At 35.3% G+C, this 21,897-nt stretch overlaps 1 protein-coding gene and 1 long non-coding RNA gene across 10 annotated transcripts in view; one reads left to right on the plus strand and one right to left on the minus strand.

Annotated features, from left to right (window-relative positions):
* LOC108004003 (putative polypeptide N-acetylgalactosaminyltransferase 9) overlaps nucleotides 1-21,897 on the plus strand; it is a 326,811-nt gene that overhangs the window by 79,467 nt on the left and 225,447 nt on the right. Inside the window, exon 1 of one of the 9 annotated variants that reach the window (XM_062084083.1) lies at nucleotides 16,621-16,640. The exons of the other annotated variants lie outside the window; for them this stretch is intronic. The gene's annotated coding sequence lies outside the window, so the exon portion shown is untranslated. Of the gene's footprint in view, nucleotides 1-16,620; nucleotides 16,641-21,897 lie in introns of those variants that run through there. 9 annotated transcript variants of the gene reach the window in all.
* On the minus strand, nucleotides 13,438-16,496 carry LOC133667199 (uncharacterized). Its single transcript, XR_009832456.1, has 2 exons — nucleotides 15,680-16,496; nucleotides 13,438-15,575 (listed from the first exon to the last, which is right to left on the minus strand). It is a non-coding gene; the product is annotated as an uncharacterized LOC133667199 (long non-coding RNA).

Consider the following 21,897-nt stretch of genomic DNA (forward strand, 5'->3'; position numbering starts at 1 on the left):
ACGATTCATCATATTATGTAGCTTTTAATCAATCGAATACAATTTCAAGAAACAATTATCCAACAGTTTATCGCATAAAACGCAATATTATCGTGATTATCGGCCGAAGAAACGATTGGAATTCGAAGCACATTACACGTAATGGATACATGGATGTATTATGGTATGAAAAGTTCGAAAGTTCCTGTCTCCTTCTCGTGATCATCACGAGATTTATTTGTTCCATGGAGGGAAGCTGTCTGTTTCTCGTACCAGGATGAGATAAGAAAGGAATGGTCGATAACAGGTTGACAGTGATGCACGATTTTTTTGAAATACGTATATCCTGAATCCGTGGTTTGCCTTGGGTGTATATATAATAAAATCACGTAGCTACATTGTAATGATCGTATCTTCATTTGATATTTTTGTGACAGCGAGCCTGCTCTATGAATCATAATTGCGAATCTTTCTTACGTATCTCTTTCTCTCTCTCTTTTCCTCAAATTCGATTGAAATTTAAAATAACATTAATGTCAAGATAAATCTTAGAATTGAGACTTGAGAATGAAAAACTTTGGAAAGTGTCGATGATATTTTTTAACGATCGAAGAAATTATCCTGCGTGTTTAACGAATAATGAATTTATTACTCTCTAATAATAAAAAATAATAATAATAATAAGAAAAATAATTTCATCACGATCTGTTTATAATTTCAATCTAAAATTCATTCGCCATCAAGAGAGCATTCGATACAGATAGGATGAATTTCCAAACTTTTCACCAAGGAAATCACTCCATCCCATAAACGACGAAAAGATATCCTTTGAATCTTCTCCATCCCTTTTGACTTTGCATCTCCTTTCAAGCCTGGTGACTGGCCACCCCGAACGAAATCCTAATCCGAGAAAATCGCCAGAAAAGGCCGGAGATCACGCCGGTGCCACGGCGTGAAACGATTCCATTTCTTTTTTTTCTTCCTTTCTTTCTTTTCTTTTTCTTTCTTTCTCCCTCCTCCATTCGATGGAAGGAAGGAACATCTAATTTCACTTCGCGTTGAAAATCATTCCCATCCAAGATCACAGCCCGAGGCAAAACATGGAAGAATGCACTTGGTTGAATGCTCAGTTCCTTTCACGCTGGCTTGGTGGAAGGTTACGTTTAACTCAGCCGATTATTTCGAGCCGAGCATTTACTTAAGCCAGATAAGACATAATTTATCTACCTTCATCTTCCTTTTATCGCTTGTTAATTTGCGATCCCGTATAAAGATAAAAGACACTCCTCGTGCACTTATCTCGCGATATTATAGTGACACCAGTGTTGGCTTTCGCAACATTCGTCAGAAAGAAGAATCTCTAACAGGCGGAAACTATGTAGAACATGGTTTGGATGGCTTGGAGAGAAATTAGATGTCCTTTTAGATGTTCTCTTGTGCAATTGCAACGGTAATCTTTTTCCAGAATGCATATAGTGTATAAGGTTTTTTTTTTTTTATTGAAATTGGGTCAGATTAGATCAGATGAGGAATCCTCGAGTGATTTGTGACTACGTGTTTGGAGTTACGTGTAAAGAAATCTCGAGACTGTTGAAGAGATGTTTGTTGCATAGCTAGTTAATGAGAGTTGGTAAAAAGAGTGGCTTTTTTCTTGCAATTCCAAATGAAATGAATTGGCCAGCAAGATTTAGATCCTTATAAACGTGTAGAATAATCTCAAGTGGGAGAAATATAGGGTATTGGAGCAGAAGGATTTCAAGATTGTATTTAAAATCGACACGTTTCTCTGTTTCCATTTTATCCAGCCTTGTAACTTTTTAAACTTGGAAAATTTTTAAATATTCAATTTCCATCAAGATCGTCGATCGATTAATGGAATAGAACCAAAAATATGCTTGTCCAAAATTGGGAAGAGAAATTAAATTTTTTATAATTTGAAAACTTGATTGTTAACTTTGAATCCTTGAGGCATTTTATAAAATAAGTGTCGCAATTTCAGAAATTTTTAGGCCAATCGATTACTAATTCATACTTAAGTTCCATTTATTTATTATCTTGATCTTCTTAAAAATTGAATATATGAAAATGGAATTGCATATCTTCTTTTCGAATTTGGATATTCGATTAGAAATTTAATTGAATAAATTTTCTCTTGGAGAAAAATTAATTTTTAATCCTCAAAAATTATATTTGGCATTTATCAGAGAAAATATTTATGAGAAATTTCATTGATTTAAATATCGTAAATTATTTTAGGATTTCATTTGAGAATGTGACATAAATATCTAAAAAAATTATATATAAATTTTTATGATTTCTTAAATTTTAATCCCTCTTGAATTTTCAAAATTATTTTAATAAAGTCGCCGTATCATTTAACTATATAATCGAATATAATTTTTCAATCGAATTGTTCCTTTCATTGCATTTGATAAAAAAAATTTCATTTTGAGGTTATGTCATTGTTCCTTCGATTCAATTGATATATATATATATATTTTCAAAAATTTGATAGAAATTCTTTTTCTATTTTCCGTATATCCTATAATATATTTTCTTTAATGTTCTTTCTTTAATGGGATGCAAAAGTGTCTTTTCCAGTTCAGTTTTTCTTTCTTTCATGCGAAGTTCATTAAATGGAACACGGTTTCGTTTTGGAATACAAAGTAGTCGCGCGTTTTTCCACCTTTTGATGTTCTCCACCTTTGTTTGCCGGGAAATTGAAGCGGTTTGAAAATGTTCAGCCGTTATGCAGCCAGAAAAATTTCCCAGATTGGGTTGTTTCGCAAATTGCACGTCTTTGCTCTATATAGTCTTCGTACCTTCTACAGATTATATTGCTTTTCTGCCTTTTATCGCGTTACGTTGCATTTTCTCTTCTTACTTAATTCTGTAGAGATTTGCGTGCAATTTCGTTTTATATTGATTCACTTTAAATAAAGCCAGAGTAAAAAAAAAACTTTTCCACTTTTCACTCACGAAAAAGTTTTCTTAATCAACCATAGAGAATGTCTCCACTCGTATCACATATTCGAAACACATTCGCAGCCATGTTTGGAAAACTCATGCTACGGAATTAACTTCAGGATTAATCGCATTTTCCCCTTCCAACCTTCCCCAATTAATCATTTAATTAGTAAATTAACATTCGTCGAAGGCACCGCGCATCCCTGTTGTGCTTAACGTACGATATTACTTAAACATGCAACTCAGCTTTACGCCACGTTCAAACGATCCGTTTCAGCATACGTGTTCTCGATGATAATTCGTTTATCGATGACATTCGTTGAACGTAACGAGCTTATTCGTAATTGAATTGCATTAAACTTTTCTATAGTGAACACAGAGAAAGAATAGAAAAGTTTTCACTACTTTCTTTCAATTTGATCGAAGTTCTTCAAAATCACTTCTTTTTGAATTGCGACGAATTAATTTTTCTTATATTGCACGTTTCTTCAGAATACTAAATATACTTATTTAGTTGTTCTTTGAATTGTAGATTTTCTTTTTTAAATTTTGGAAGGGTTAAAAAAATTCTGACGGCAGTCATAGATATACGAAGAATAGAATAAATGTTTCTCACACACGTGAGATGAGTGTAACATGCTCGGCTCATTGTTCGATTTGGTCATTCCACTGATATATGTTCATTAATCTGTCGTTGATAATGATCGTTTGTGGCGTATCTTGCGATAATATTGCCGTACATCCTATATCAAATTTAAGCCGATTGTATTTAATGCAGTTTGCAACCGAGAATCAGGATCGTTCGTACCTCACCCTGTTAAATCCCTTGTATGATTAATTAATCGATAACAATAGAACCATGTTTCATTCAAACGATAAACGTACAAACTTTTGTCGTTTGTTTCGTCCTTTCGAGATTCGGAAGACGAGAGATGTTCAATCCGTGTATAAACATTCCTCGTTCCATCCTGTTTTGTCCTCACAACGAATTTATTTCAAAATAAATCTAATAAATCGGTAATGGTGGCAATCGAACGACACAGAACGACTCGATGGAAATTATTGAACGTGGCCAACGTTTCTAATACTCGAGCGTGGACGATGTCCAACAAACATAGGAGGAGAGTTTCCTCTTTGTTTGATACGCCACTGTCATTGACTGCATCCATGAAAGGAATAAGTTTGGAATTGGCAATCAGCTGGCAAAGTGGTGTAACGTGTATCGAATAATCCTTGTTCCTTTATTCGGTATTTAAATCACAACAGGAAATGGAGAACATGCGAATTTTTTTCCTCTCTTTGTCGTTTAGTTTTGAATTTCAGAGAGGCAGAGAAAAAGAGAAAAAGAGATATTGGCGTTAAATATCGATTTCTTTTATTTCTGATCGCCTCTGTGTTACGGGATCTTGGGAAAATGGGGATGACATCGTTTCGAAGAGGAAACGAATATCTCAGAATGTTGCTTTTTTAGCATTCTATTAATATAAGAATATGTGAATGAAGTTGAGAAGAAATTTATCGAAATTATCGTTAAAATAAAATTTTTCTGTTCAAAATTTAAAATTTTATCATCGTGTATAATAAAATTTATTATTTTTAAAGGATGAAATAGATGGAAATATTAAATAAAGAAAATTACTCTTTGATAATTTAACTTAATAAAAAGAAGGATTATTGTACATTTTGACTTGATATAATCTGTTGCTACAATTTCGCAATTACCTGGTAATGCCTGCATTAAAATTCTGCATTAAGGGTAATATTTTAATGCGCATGCTTGACCACGTTGACCGAATTCTTGATAATCGCGTAAGCCCGTTCCGATAATGAATATTGATGGAACAATTTGCTGGTCAACCAGCGTTTAATCCTGATCCAGGTGTGCAGGTACCAGCTTACGATCCCATTGTTCGGATATTCAGGTTAACAGATTCTCTAGAGCTTGCGACAGGTGGCCCCAAAGTGTGACCCCTGTTAGGCTCTAGATAAAGTCAGGTTAGACTTTAGTTAAGACCGGGTCGAATCTGGGCTAGATCCAACATGCTGCAGAGAATACCGCCTCCACGTCTGCCTCCACGTCTTCGTGGCTCATTGATCCTCGCTCGTCCGACCTCGTTATTAAGTATTTTAATCGTAAAAAAAAAAAAAAAAAAATAGAAAACGATTACAACAAGTTAGACATTACTTTATTTTTATTCATAATTTCTAAAGCGAAGTGCTTATGTTTTTAATATGAGAGAAAAAAAATTGTTCGAACGAGTTAGATATAAGAATATCTTTACTGCATAATGCATTTGAAGTAATGAATATTTATCTAATGGATATTTCGTGGTGATATCTCTTATTTCCATGTTTTAAAACGATATGTGCATAATTCGTAAAATTAAACAAAAATTTTTTCCATTTGTCAAATAGTTTATCTAATGCGCAATTCTTTTGCACGAAATTGTCACACGTTTATTGTTAAAGACACATTGACAATTCGTTTTATTTCGTGTGCAAGTCTTAGCTGAGCTTAGTCTTAGTTTTTGATGTATGAGAATTGGTAGGAGGAGGGTTTGGGCTATTGTTCGAACGGTTGGTCGAAATGACAGAGACTCGAGGAGGCACGACAGGTGTCGGTGACCACACGCGACTATAGATACAAGGACCACGATAGTTGTTTTGACGCGGCTATCTGTCAAACCATCGTGGTTCGCCATAGTTCTGTCACATGGCTCGCAGACAGATGATTCCTCTAGTTCTATGGTGGATGATTAACTATGTCCTAAAACATGCTTTACGATTAACTATTCCATCTTCCATTCATTTCCAATCCTGTTGATTGATAATAGACTATGTGTGAATTGGTCTTATATAATGGTTGTGTTTTACTTACCTAATATTCATTTTGAGAAACTGAAATGTCCTTTCAATGTGTGGCTAACCTAATTTTTATTATACATAACACCATTGAGAGATTAATATAATATGGATAATATGCATAAATTCATCAATTGTTTTGTTTGTTTCATTCTTAGAAGATGTTTATTAATATCAATGTCTTCCGTTAATTTGTTAATATTAATCATTTGCATTATATCAAATGAGAAAAGTGTGGCACAGCCAAGTTATTAAATTTTATAGGTTATGCGAAGAACAAAAGTCATGATAATGAGATTTATATAGGTTATACTTCTCACAAGTACAACTAAAACAGAGAATATAAAGTTGTTGTAAGAAAATATAATAATGTGAGTAAATAATAACAATAGAAAGAGTCATAAAATTCATTTAAGAATTTCTTATGGCAGAAAATGTTAGTGAATATAATATGCTAAACTTTATTAGATAGGGATTAAGGATGCTTATGAGTGTCAGTTTGGGATTACTTAATTTTAATAAGAAGGGTAGATTAAGTCGTTTAATTATTCTCTTATGATTCCTTAATGGATCTTCTATGCTAAAGAACATTGTTGAGTAAACCAACTTATTATCCTGAGAATTAAGGGACTTGTAACTTTTAGGTTAGGATTACTCGGTGTTAATAAGAAAAGATTAAGCGGTCTAGTTAATTTTAACACGTAATTTTATGATTTTATGAGGGGCTACGAGTTTTTAAAATTATTATTTCAGATAAAATTAATTTTTAATTAGCTCTTTTTACCTGTACGCGCATTCTCATGTTGCTCTTCAAATTGCATTTCAAAACTTTCAACGCTAACGAGAGTTCAATTTTTAACTAGTGTAACTAGCGTCCAACTAGCAGCAGTTTGACATATTTTTCGCAACGTATCTCTGTAACCAGAGGTTACATCGTAATACACGTATATCTCGTAGAAATTTTCTTTTCCACTTATCAAGTTCTCTGGACGATTTTTCAAAAATTTATTCCTCTCGATAAATCGATTTTCTTAACTGACTCGATTTGTATTTTACGATGGATTTTCGCATATCGACGATATTCGTCGATCCTTTGCATCTAAATTGGCGGTAAAAAAAGTTTCACGAGGGAAGCGAGATTCGTTGCATCCCGTCTTCAACGTTACATCAAAATTTCCTCGCAGGAGAAACCTATTTTCACCATCTCTTTTAACGACGAAGCAAAAGCATGAACGAAAACACGTTTCCCCAACTTTCTCAGACCGTGCACAAAGCAGAAAATCATCCCTTACGCGAACTTCCATATACTTTTCTCATTTCCTCGAACAATTTCCTCGAGTATGTACAGGATGTATCAAAAATTATGATACAAGTCGAGGAGCGATGATTCCTCGTGCAGAATTAAGAAATATAGAAGGACAATTTTTCGATACGAGACTTTGTTTTCGAGATAACTGATCATAAAATTTTATGCACTCGTAAAATCGTAAAGAATATATTTCTTTATATTTAATCAATTAATTACTTTGATATGGATTGAATTACTTCAACAATATTATTTAATTATATTTCCTCCAATTATATTTCTTCTAAATTTTATAATTCTCCTTTTTTCAGAAGTCACAAATGAGAAAAATTATTATTCAACATTTTCGATTCATTTTTACACGCGTATCGCAATTTATATTTTCATATTTCGGATGAATTTTTTCCGTTTCTCGCAGCCTCGTTTGTTACATCGTAATTAGAAAATAGATTGCACTTAAGCGGGCAAGGCGCGAAGATCCCATCTACGGGTGCGCAATTTGTCGGTGGGGTAGACAATCGAGACAAAATATTGCACAATGCCTTTTCCAGTGAAAGGATCCATCCGGGCAATCCATCATATTTGTTGCAAATACACCGCGTCCCATTTTTTCGGGGGGAGGGGGGGCTGCATTGTCGAATTTCCACCGTTTGCCGTTTCAGTTCAGCGTGAATCGCGCGCAAATTGACATTTGGAAAAAAGGGTTTCGCGGAGGGAGTCATTTTATGCTCGCCATTTTGGAAACATTTTTTTTAAAACCTGTCATGTTATATATTCGTCCGATTCGTTTGTTTTTAACGATGTTTCCGATTTTATCCGGAATGAAGTTTCGAATCGAAATGCGAGATTAGCTTGGCGCGTAATTCATTGTATGATCGAAATTCTGGAATGAGAATTTTTTTTTTTTTTGTAAATATCAACAAATCGCTTCGAATGAAATCTGTAAAAATTACACTCGAAGAATTTTTGTACGATTCTGGATAACTAATCCGGTGACACTTTCCTCCTTTTTCAACCCATTCGTTCAAACGATTTACTTGCACGGCGAAACACGTATCGCGACATTTAAAAGATGAAACATATTTTTTATCCCTCTCACAAAAATTTACTGTCAACTTTCGCGCGAATCGATTCAACTTATAACTTGGAAAATCCTCCACTTTCGTTGAACTCACCATTAAACCAATCTCTCTCTTTCTCTCTCTCTCTCTTTCCCAAACAAATGAAATTCTCCGTATACCAAGTCTCCCCCAACCATTCTAAAACCATCCACCCGATCGTTCAAAGTCTCGACTCATCGCGTTCCTCGTTAGCCGAGCGCCACAACCGCCCCTTAACCTCCCTCGCACGAAAGAAAGAACCGGTCGAGATCGTTCTTATCGGGACAACCTATCTAATTATCGCGTGAGGAAGCGGAGAAGTGGGGGGAGAGGAGTGGTCAGAGGATCGATACCGACTGGTTATTAAATCGTGGACATCACGACGTTAGAAACCGTGACAACGGGGTGGTGGATCGTTCGAAATTCCACACCTCGATCGCCCTCCCCAACCGAGTGCTGCACCATCGTCCGAGAAACGAATCGATATAACTTGCCACCGGTTTTCTTCATCGGTGGACAAGCTTTTGCTCTTCGTTCGATTCACCTTAGATGTCGGCTCTCGGTTGAAACGGGGAGATCAAAGGATTTCGACGATCCGCGAAGAGGCACGATTCCGAATCCTTGGAGCGAATTCGCCGAGATTTTGTTTCTAAACGTTGCAATTTGATATATATATAGAGAGAGAGAAAGAGAGAGAGAGAAATTCTTTGGGAAATTTGAATTTTACACAAGGGATTCGAGATATAGAACAATTGGAACGAGAATCATTTTCCATCATCTTGAAATGAAAATTACTGTTGAAAAGTAATCCATCTTCGATCCAACCCACCCTCCCATATCGATCGAACTCGAGAGTGTTCTCCCTCGACAGTCGTATTTCCCTGTCGAATAACAGATAGCATTTTGTACACGCCCCCTCCTCCACCGACCTCGTATTCTTTACTATCGAGCCACCGTAAAAGAACCGTGTTCCGTTTTGCTTTCCATTGGATAACATTCGAGAGGATGGAGAGGGTTGCAGCTGCAGAGAGATAACCTATCTGGCGAGAAAAGGAGACAAAGAACAAAAAGAAAAAAAGAAAAGGAAGACAGAAAAAGAAGAAAAGATCGGCGAGGACGATGGATCGATTCCAAGATAGGCGGAAGTCACTTGTGAAAACGAAATCCGCGACGTTCAAGGCCGTTCCTTTCTCATTGTCGCGAGAACTCGAGAGCTAAGGCAGGCAGACTCTGATCGATCTCCTCTCCCTCCTCTTCCAGATTGGATTCCCCTAGTCCTTGAAAATTGCTCGTTTCGTTCGTGGAAATCGTACGCAACCAAGGCCTACGTCTTCTTCTTCTTCTTCTTCTTCTTCTTTTTCTTTTTTTCATTCCTTCCTTTTTCTGGCAGCGTCTCTGAGGCGTCGATGTAAAGTATTCCCGAGGAAAAAGTGTTATTGCTGTCGTTGGCCTAGATACCCGAGGTCCCTTTCATGTCCAACTTCAATTTCCAGCGACTTCTGGTGACGGGATCGAGTCGGTTGCCCCTCTTTTAGGGTGATGCTTTTATTTCGTGTATGGAGTTTGGAGCTCTCTCTCTGTCTCTCTCTCTCTCAGGGTTTCGTGATTCTTTTGTTTCCTTTTTTCTCGATGTTTTCGATTATTTTAAGGGGGAGTGAAATTGATGAAGTGAAGATTCTTGTCAAGATACGGCGAAAATAATTTGAGCGAACATTTTTTACGAGAAAAAACAAATTATTTTATTATTCAGAAAATCCATCTTCGATGCATTATTGATATTTTCTTTTCGATTGATATTAATAACTTCAGGTTAAAGATAAATAAATAAATAAATTTAACTATTTAATTCAGATTCAGATTCACTTCATTTTTTTGTTAATGTTAATTTTAACGTTACACGGACGTCTCCTTGATCCTTCATTCGATTTTTATCTGAAAAATATCAAATCCTCTGGATATCGTGTCATCACGATATTAAAATTTCCATAGCAATAGGAACGGATTAGGCCTCGTAAAAGTTCTCTTCTACACGCGAGCGAAACTTCATTTTTCTGCCAGTTAAGCGTCAAATACGCGGCTCTTGCGCACACACATACCCGTGCTCAGCTTAAAAGTGAAAAGTTTCACGCGAAAAAGGAATGTTTATTTTATTGGCAACTTCCTGTCGACTTTTGAAACGTTTCCACCCGGTTATGAGGTGGAATCACCAAGTTCGCAAGTTAAGATTGAAATAAAGGCCAGAAATGGTTTTGCGCCCCTCGAATACTTAAGTAATATATTATCGAAGATGGAACGGGAGAGAGTGTTTGTTATTCAAGCAAATTATTAGCAATGGAAATCTATGGAGCATGTCTGCCAAAGGATTGAACTAAAATTGAATTGATCAAATCGGATTGGGGCTTATAACAATATAATGCGATTAAGCACGGTGTTGGGGGGATGAAACCTCTTCTTGAAATTCTGATTGACGAGTGAAAATCGGGTTAAAAATTAACTGTCATTTTTTTTGGCCGATTTTCTCCGCCATTTGTTTGCATTTGTTTTAATCCCGCTTGGAAATTACAGCGAATTAAATTATTAAGCGAAATCGATTATTGGGATCAGTGGAAATATAAATTATCGGAGAAAATTTTTGATCGATTTCGTCCTGTATCGTTTAATTTTATCTGTTCAATATTTATTTGTCAAATTTCCATTGTTCTGAAGATCGGAGAACAAAAGGATATGAATTTATCCTTTAAAACAAATAGTATAAATCTCATTTTTCCCCCACTCAAATTACGATATTTATTATTCCTATATAATATCACAGAATTCAATAAAACTTTATCGTGCGTCTCGAACGAGAGAATTTATCTCTTTGTTCCCGGGTATTATTTCACACCGTGAATCACAATAACTTTCTCTTTCACTGTTTCACTCCGTAGCTTCGTCATTTTTCGTAAGTGAAACGAATTAAAAAAGCACTAATATCCACCAAAACCGTCCGAGGAAACGTGAAAAATTTCAAAAAAGAGACCAGTTTATTCGATACTCGGTGTGAAAGCCACATCGAAATGGGAGGGGAAGGGGGTTGAAATGGAAGGACAGAGGGGGCAGCTTCGAAACGATCGCGAATTAAGTACGTCGGATTAACGGACGACCGCAATCGTGCGTGTTAACGACATCTTACTATGTATCGGGGTGGTTGGATCGGGAGGGGGTGAAAAACGGCGCCATTTACGGACAGGATCCGGCTCGGATAAGTCTCGATACGTAAACTCGCTGAAACTCCGCTCGTTGGGTCATTCGTTCGGCTGCCGGACCGCCAAATTGGACGGTTTGTTTCGCGCGGGGGGCGCCGGTGAAAAACTGGAAGAGTCGTGAGTCCTCGAAACGAGTTCCTGATGCCCGTGATTTGTCAAGAAGAAGAAGAAATTTCCTTAGACGGGCCGTAAAGTCCTCCACCGAGGATTTTCTGATTACAGTTGCGACTTCTGAGATCTTGCCACCAAGTTTCTTCGAGTATCGGATAGCAATGATCGGGGAGAAATATGCGTGCCGGGATCTTCATTTCATCTTACGCGATTTGTGAATTTTTCGATGTTGAAATGTTTCAAGACGCATTCTGTTTTGGTGCATCGATTCGCAGCATTGTTCACAAAATGAATCTGAAATTTATACATGTTTTTGATTAATTAATTTCTTGAACGATATCGAAATATTTTAAGGTATTTCGAGTATTTCACGAATAGAAATTGGTGGCCCATAGTATCCACCATATCTCGAACACTATCTTTGGTTCAATTTTTTCGATTTGTAAATTTTTCGATTAACTTTTTGATTAAGTTTGTTTAACTTTTCAATCAAAATTTCTGCCCTCGTTTCTCAAATATTGAAATACCTTCGTCAATCCTAATTCCAACAGCCTTCATCAATATTTTATTTATACTTCAACGTTCACCCGTTCGATTCTTCCTTCGAAACAAGCGTCCACCGATGTTAATTCCTTTCGTCGTAGCCTGAAAATTCGAACGGCCAATCATTCGGGGGGAGGGGGAGGGGGAGGAGGGGTGGAACGAGTGGTAGATGCGAGGATTAAGTCGAGAGGGCAGCTCGTAAATCAGAAGCTCAGCCAGCTATGTCTGCGGCGCCGGAGATAATAACCATTTTGCGCTTCCATAGGCTCCGTTCCTCCCCCATCGTTATAAGTGATCTTACGACAAGAAGAGGGAAGAGAGAGGGAGGAGCCCATTCAATTAACTTCGTAAAACGTAAATCGAGATCTTCTTCCTCTCTTTTCCTCTCCCCCCTCCCACGTTCTCCATCGTTTTCCTATCATTTGCTCTTCTCTTTCCCCCCTCTCCCCCCAGAAAAAAACGTTGCGCATCTCTTGAATTTTCTCGTTCCAGTTCTCTTTTGCCCAAACCGGCCACGTGCGTCGTGTCGCATCAGGAAATTTATTTTGAGGTTATGTCACAGGCGAGGCTTTCATAGACGGTTCGAGAAATATATATTTCATCTGGTTTGATTTCTCATCGATACGATGTTTGTTTTAGTTACAAGTTGTACTTTTGAGAGCGTATTTGAAGAGCGACACGTGTGGTTTCTTCTAGAATCGTTCCTTTTAAAAGATGATATATGTAATCCAGTGTATATGTAAATAAGGAAATAATCATCGTTTCGTTTATATGAGATTATAGTTTAAGGCTACTGTAGGGTAATTGAGACAGGATTATTGTTGCAGGACTGTCATGTTAAATTATCAATTCATAAATACATTTCTTATTTTATTTTATTATATATTTATGAATCGTTATTTATGAATACCTTTTTTCTTCTAAATAGAGTAAATTTAGAGATTAGATTTTTTTCTCTTATTATATTGATTGTAACGAGTAATTGTAACGCTATTTCTAATACTAGGATGTATACAAACATACGTTACAGCTTCTATGATTTATCGGCTTCAAGTGCCAAATGGTGACACCGACTAATAAAAGTGTCAGACAGTGTTACATTGATATCTATTCATAGTCTGTCTACATCTATTTACACACAGTAGTACTATTATTATAAATTTGTCCTGGATCATTAAGGGGATCAAGTGATACATAATTTGAATAATTATTGGCACGAATATTGATCTTGTATACATCATGTTCAAACATCACAGGTTATTTATTGAAAATAAAAAGGGGGCCTCGATGATACCATCTAGCGGGCTTAGAATAAAACTCTCTCTTTCTTTTGATACTTTATAAAAATAATAGTTTAATTATTATTATTTATACATTATTATTATTTATACAATGGAGAGGTAGTTAAGCTAATATTTTAAATAATAATATCATAAATTTTTGTAACGAAATATTTGATGGTAAGGATCAGCACGCATAATTAAGAAAAGTATAATTAATCATTCGCTTATGATAAAATCTTATTTATCATCATATGTAATAAAGATTAATCATAAACTTCGATACAAAGTGATCTCACGTGAAAATTTTTATTTTTATCTCTACCATCCCTTGGCTATACGATTCTTAGAGGTTAGGGATTTATTGGTTGTCGTATATCGAGTGTTCGATGTGATATTTGCAGACACTACCAAAAAGGAATCTCGTAGCAGGCCAAGAGATCATGGCTTGAATAGCAAACGAGGGTCGGCTTCCGCGAACTTCTGAGTAAGGTCACGTGTTTGGTGCGAGTTTGTCGAACTCTCCCGTTTTAGTCTCTTGGACACAATGAGTTTCACGAATTTTTGACGCTTTTAACCACGCCCTCCTATTATCTTTCCTCGTTCTTTCCATTCTTTTTCACTTTTATGGGGCATATGCTGCTCGATAATCGTGACTAGTAATGAATGGCGATAATGAATACTTAATTGACGAGCGTAATAGCTTTTTAATGTTTCAATTACCATTCCTCAGAACTAGAATAGCTTAATGGTCTGATAACTCTTCGAATTTTCTTTGAATTTTAATTTTCTTTATTTATTTAAACAATAACAGTACGCACTTTGCAAGCTAATTAATGAAATTTATACGTCACGTAGTTTTTTTTTTATTAGAAAATAATTCACACTTCTTTTTTTTAATCATACATGTTGACAAAGAAATGAAGACTGTTAATTTTTTCTTATTTATATCCATTTCTCCCTTTAACGTATGAAACTGCTACAGTCATCTTCGTTTCTCTATGGAGAATATATAATAAATATGTCGCATCGCGATGAAAATTGAGCGTGGAATTTGAGGGCGCGGCTCGTTCACGATGAATACTTTTTCCGGAAATACGTAAGAAAGGTATATACATAATGTCATCACGTACGATGAAAATAACGTGAAAGATCGCTAGTTCGTGTTGCATCAGTTCTGAAGCACGTGATCGTGGTACATTTCCACGTGAAATCGATGATGACCGTGCGAGACTACATGCGTTGACACACTTCGAAAATGAATAAATATTTGAAAATAAATTTTGAATAAATTGATTTCATTGAAAAGAATAAAGAGACAGGTGTACTACTGTATTATGTATCGATTCGTTGCTTGATCACAATTCTCACTTTCTATCATCTTCTATAATTCAGATTAACGACACCGATATAATTCGAATATAATCAAAATTCGAAACTAAATTCATCGAAGAAAGAAAAATAAAAAAACCTTCATTATTCTGTTAAGTCACACTTACAACCTCTAGCGGATCCAAGGCGAAACACTCTCTCCATCCTTTTCTTCCTTCCTCTTTATTTTCCGACTGCACCGCCACATGTATACACGTGGCTCCCCTGTTAACTATTCACGTGTACACGAATAAACCGCATATTAGCCGCGGTTTATCTGCTATCTGAACGCCGCCCAACCAAAGGTTAATTACTCCATTCCAATTAATGCTAATAGTATTACAGATTGCAGCATCCCTTACACGATAATGCAGCCCGTAATAAGATGAACCGATCGCATCCCCTTAATTAGTGGCGACGCGCATAACCTATCACGAGGTGGAACTGGCCCCTTCGTATCGAAACGCGTGGATCTACGCGTGGATGGACACGGGGATATTTGTCAAACATTGGAGAGGTTATCGTATTGTTTCGAATTAACATATGCCCGAGATTTACACTTACTGGAATAGCAGTGCAGAGACGGATTAACCAATTAGAATGGCCCGGCGTGATTCAGCGATTAAGACGAAGGCTCCTTAACTTAATCACGATGTAATCGCCTTAGATTCATAACGAGCATTAATCTTAAACCCGTGTCTGGGACTGCTTGATATGCCGGCGTGAATCCATAAGGGCCATCCCAAACGAGGAATCGCTGTCGCGTGGACATGGTGTATCCTTGAGGAACGAGCCCTCATATGTTCTACAACTAGATTAATTCTTTTTATCTTACAAAGAACGTAAAGATGCACGGTGAATTCTTCGATCACGAAAGTTTTTGTGACTTATTTTTAGAGAAAATCGAAACCTAACCTAAAAATTTCATTTCGACGAATACGTGTATGTGTATAGAGCGAAGTTGTTTATTGGTAGAAACGGTAAATACGTGATATATTCCGTTGAAGATCCAGGTTAATTTGATTTAATTCTTGATCGTGTCATTTGGACCGATCCAACAAAGTTCAATGATCTTTCCTTCAAAATTCAAGCAAGCTTGTTTCTCCTCCGGTCCTATCCTTCTGGAAAATAGAGTTTCGAATGAAGGAACGCGCTGTGACTATCAAGCAGATTCCATATTAGTTTCGTCGTGCAAAGGGATGACAGGAATACGTGCGAACTAAATTTGTTCGTGATGCATGCATCTTCGATTAACCGAAAACACCGTGTCTTGAGAATAGAATTGTTCCAGGTATGATAGGGAACACTGTCGAAACTCGATGTTTACTATTTGAAGCGAACGATGATTGAGTTTGACATATTTGTAACCATTCTTGTAGATTTATTCGCTGAAAATCTTTAGATGTCGCTAGTATAACAGTTTTATGTCAATTCTGTCATTTTATTTCAAATGAAAAGTAAAAATATCTTAAAATGATTTTTGTCTAAATCTTATCTGTCTAAATGGAACTAATAATACAATATTTTAAGTGATTTGAGTATTTGAGCCTTTAATTAAGCTTAAGATTGATAAATCTTATCATCTCTCGATAAAATGGATTTTCTTGTTAAAAGAGTTTGTAAGCCTGTGACTCATATTCGACTTACAATCTCTTCAAATTTACTCTCTAACTTCTTTGTAAAAGTTTATCAAGAATTTATATCTAGTTTCTCACTTATAAATTTATTCTACGAAGTTCTTTCATCTTCTTTAAAAGCTTCTATTTTCAATTTATCTAAAAGACGAAAGTCATCCAAGAACAAATAATTCTGTTTCCGAAGAAAACTTCACATCTAGTGAACCAAAATTGTTCTTCAGCCTCGGTAAACTTATATCGTAAGCATAAAATGGAAACAATGTTCACGTTTATTCATCACTAATTTCATTCATCGAAAAGTATTTTTATATCGTTGGTGAAATTCATTTTTTCCTTTTGCCTCTTTATTTTATTTTATTTTATTTTTTATTCCATTCACTTTGACTACCAATTATCAATTATCACGTTTTTCTGATTTTGTTGTGGTTAAAATTGTAACAAATGTAGAAACAAATTGACCTCTTGTCTCGACCAAGATTCATTTACTCTTCATTACGAAATGACTGCCCTCGATCCGGAGACTGTTTTTGTTTCAACTTTGCAAAGCTAATTTAATATCTCGCCTCTGTTCTGATTATGTTGCTTAATAGCCATTGTTAATTTTGCTCGTCGACGTTGCCATTTCTGCTTCCCTTTGCACGACTTAAATTGCTCTTTTATTATTATTATTATTATTTTTTTTTTAATACCTTTCGACTATGAAAGGTCGTTTGTCCAGGAATTTTATAAGCTGAAGTAGCTCATTGTATTTTACAATGTGTCTTCACTTGAAAATGCTAAATAATGATTGTGCACGATTGTATTTGGAACAAATGAAAATACTTGTTGCAACAATTTATTCCATCCGATGATTTTTTTTAAAAGATTCGTTTATTTCTCGAATCGAATGTCGAATCGTTTTATAAATTCTCTTACTGTTTATTATTCAAATGACGAAGCTTTAATTTATCTTGGAACTGATTCAGAAAATTATTTATAGAAAACCTATATGCATGTGATTTTGGATCAAGATATCCGTCGACATGATTCCGAAGTTAAAATTACATAAGAATCAATGAATTAAAAATAATTCCAGAGAAGGCGATTAAAAACAATATTATTAAATTAACTGTACGAATTTCCGTTCAATCTTTATTACGAAATTATTTAACAAATTTTTAACTTTCCTCTCAAAATGTGATATATGATAAACGAATGATCGAACGATCGCAATATTAAATTTCCTAAATTAGGGAACAAAATCTGAAGACTGTCGGTTTCTTGTTACCTTTCAGTCGTTCTATTACAGAGATGGAAATTTTCGGAGAAACTATATAGTTGATGGATTTTCACCGAGCCGCAACAAAGGTCGTCGAGTTGCGCGTTCAAGAGATAATGAATCGATAATACCCGGAACGAATAATGGCGCGGGAACGGTTCTCGTTAGGTAGATAGAGTCGTTATACGGCCAATCAAATTGATAAGGTTGCAATTGAAGCGTCGATCAGGCTATCTTTATCTGATCGCATCCATTTTTCTTTCTAATCTGATCTAGATCCCGAGATTCTAAATTCTTGATGTCTCAATTTGCCTCAATTTTTTGCTTTTATTCTAATTATTCGAAAGCAAGGGGGAAAAAATATTGTCCTAAATATTTTTTTACTTTTAGTTGAAATTACACGTGAAATTCGAATAATATAATATAAGTTAAATTTAAAAGATTCGTGAATATATCACTAATCACTAATTTACATAACTCTTTCTTTCTGAAATATTTATCACATACGATTGATGAGCGAAAAGTCGTTAAATTGACATCGCTAATTGACATCGATAAAATGAAAACATGTAATAAATAAATGATCAATTTATTGTATCAAGTGTCTCATCGAATTTCATTACGTTTCGAATGAAACACTTGAAAAAGTGAACAATCGATTGTTATCGATGGATTCGTAATGAACATCGTATTAATAGCGTGGATACACGGTGCTTGAGTGCTACTACGATCGGAAGGACAATCAAATTGGCAAAGAGGAAGCACAGGGTTAAATGAAATTAATTTTGCATCAGAACATGGGAACACGAGTCGTTCACAAAGTGACAAAGTCGGTGTTAAATTCGAAAAGTGAAATTCATTATACGATTTATTTTTTTTGAATTTTCTACATTATTATTATAGAGCTTTATCGAAAAAAGTTCTTTGAACTTAAACAACTTGGATAACGTAGACTCTTTATATGAAAAGAATGTAATAATGAAAATTAATATTAAATTAATATTAATATTTACTACTATATTTTAATATTATATTTTATACTACTATATAAAAAAAATATATTTTCGAATTTTTACAAAAATTTTTAATTTCGATATCGCGATATTAAATTTGCATTTCTTTTAATATCTGTATATAGTAAATTCAGGTATCAATCAAGTCTTCCTTAAGCTATTGATTGCAGAAAATGAATAGCGGCAGGATTATCAGTGTGAAGTAACAATTTCTATGCGTTGGATTCGTTATTCCTCATCGAAAGGCTTTCAGCGATGCATTAGTTCGAACATTGTGATCTAAAATTTGATCGTCGCGGTAATATTGTAACAACCGATGCATTAACGCGACGATATATTGTGGGATTCATTGAATTCTTCATTGAATCACGAAAACACGATTAAAATGCATTAACAATTTGTCAAATGAAATTGATTTCCTTTCGTGCCAAGAGTTTCTACGTTTCAAGCTATAAGATTAATAAATGCTGTAAAAAATATTCTAATACTCAAATATTCTAGATATAGAATTGAATACAAAACTTGGTGAAATTTAAAGAATTAATTTAAAATCGCGAAGATTCAGAATTGTATACAATTATTTCAGATCAATTTTTAACTCGAGAAACGAATATTTTTCGATTTATGATTTAAATAATCTCCTTGTATTCGAATACATCACTTCCCCTCCAATCAAATCACCACATTTCAATATATTTCAATACCTCTTCTAAAATACCAAATATGACAAACAACAAGATGCTCTATGAAAAGGATACGTTCGACAGTTAGCTCGAATGCACTATAGAAATCACACGGACGCACACGGTGCGTCGTTCATTTCCAAACCACTCCACGAAAGACCATTACTTTTTTCCTCCTTCAAATCGCTAATTACAATATTCCAACACGATCAACGCACGATCCTCTCTAAAAATATCACGCAACAATAAATAAGAATAAGGCGCACCTTCGATAAAATCACGAAAAGGGTTGCCATTTCCCATGGAAATGATTCACGCGATTGTTCGACGGTTATTACGGTTAACAGCCGTATTGACCGTGTGTATACACCATTGCCCCCTCCTCTCCCCCACTCTTCTCCCCACTCACCTGCTTGAAATAAACGGACAGCCATTTCAACGATGATTTCTATGATACCGGGTTTACATTATTTGCGTTACAATGCAACGCGGCCGCGCGACAGTCCGTGAAAGTCTGGGGTGGATGCAATGTTTAATGGGGCGTTCCGACAACAACGATATGTCATTTTAGTCCGTGGCAAATATTGGCACAACTCCCCTTCCCTCGGCTTGTGCATTCTCAGCTTAAAATAGAGTTGGAAACGGCGACGTCTTCTGAAGTTTGTTTAGAGACACCTCGATTGCTTTAGCTTCCTTCAACGGCCGACAGAGGGCGTATTCTCGAAACTTTTCCAACGGACTGGGGAATTTTTTCCCCCCCTCTCCTCTCCCCCATGCTTTTGTTCCCCGAGTTGGATGTTCGAGTTTACGACACGGATCATGAATAACAGGGAGATACAATTTGTTGGGGGATCGATGACAGACGCTCGTTTCGAATCGAATATTGCCGAGTGAAAACTTTTTGTCTTCGGGGATGGATAGGTATTTTTTTTTTCCCCTGGAATTTTCCATATTCGATTTGTCAGGCTTCATTTTTTATTATCATTATTATTATTATTATTTTTTTTTTTGGAGAAGAAGAAGAAATTTTTATAGTTGAATTTGATATTTCTTTTTTTTTATTTCTTGATTCTTTTTCCCCCTCGCTTCGGTGGGATGCAATCTGTGATGGTGAGTTACGCTTTAGATTGATGGATAGGATTTTGCGTGAAATGTATTTGAAGCGGGGTGATAGATTTTTTGAAATTTTGTGTGATTGGATTTGAAAATTGGGGAAGAAGTAATTTAATTTAATTTAATTTTTTTCTATTTGAAAAAATTCCTCTTCGCGATAATAATTTTGCAGTAATAGTTCTTCAAATGCAAATTTTTCCTCTCAATCCACAATAAAGCACGCAATATCGTTTTGAAAAGATTTTAAATTTGATTGTCAATTATTTACATTATGTTCGCGTGAGCAACAACGAATATTTTCATATTTTTTTCATAGTTCATCGAATATTTATTACGTACATATTATTTAATTGCAATGAAAATTATTTACTATATTTCTTCTTCATTAAAACAACGTTTCTAACGATGTCTTTAACAGATAACATCTTGTTAACGAGATCTTTAAAGCGACGGTGATTTGTTTAGACCGAGTATTAAAGTGTTCGTAAAGTTTTAGATCATAAAATAAATGACTCCCATCGAATCCTTTTCTTTCGCGCTCTACCTCTTTTCCTTTCCTTTTTTCCGAAACGCTTCACTCGTTTTCTCGACGAGAAGGGTGTAAAAGTTTCGGTTCTCACGAGTTTTCTTTTTCTTCTCTTCTTTTTCTTTATATTTCGGCGACAATGGGGAGCACGTTTAAAAATATGATGATTTTTACGGGGGTCAAATGGTGAGATATTAGGCGAAATACCCGAAGAAACTCGGTTCCTTTACGATTATTTCGATTATATGCTGAGGTGCATTCGTTTAAACCTGTTTCACGATAGGGAACATCCTTTATACGCTTCCTTCTCTTCACGTTGTTCGAGAGTACTCGTTTCTTTTTTTATCGTCGCAAATTTTCTTCCCTCGAATATATGGATTCGATAAGAATTCTTTTGTTTAAGAAAAATTTGATAAATATCCCTTGAATAAAAACGGTTGGAAAACCATTTAGGCCTCTAATTGCACTAGATAATACAGGCAATTTCTTGGCCGCAATAACGATAAACCTTTAAAAACCCAGCAATGACCGAGCGATCGTTGCCTGGAGAAAAAAGAGATTTCGCTGATCATTAAGTTCCGAACAGGAACTTCCTCTTCCCCTAGTCGTTATCGTCATTCGAAGGTCGACTTTCAGCATTTCTTTTCTTGAGTGCATCGTTATTTCATCTCAAATGACGTCAGAATTTTGAATATATATATATATATATATATATATATATTATCCTCTTTGAACAGAATTTCTGGAAACTTTGTCAATCGATCTTCATCCATATATTATGTTGTAATTAATATTACAAAGAGTTCAATATTTATTTTTTATCAGAAATGTGATACTGGACAAAATCTACATGATCTTCTTAGGAAATTTTATTGATATTTATAAAATCTTCTTAAAACAATT

The sequence above is a fragment of the Apis cerana genome, linkage group LG13 (assembly GCF_029169275.1).
Source record: "Apis cerana isolate GH-2021 linkage group LG13, AcerK_1.0, whole genome shotgun sequence".
Classification (NCBI taxonomy): Eukaryota; Metazoa; Arthropoda; class Insecta; order Hymenoptera; family Apidae; genus Apis; species Apis cerana.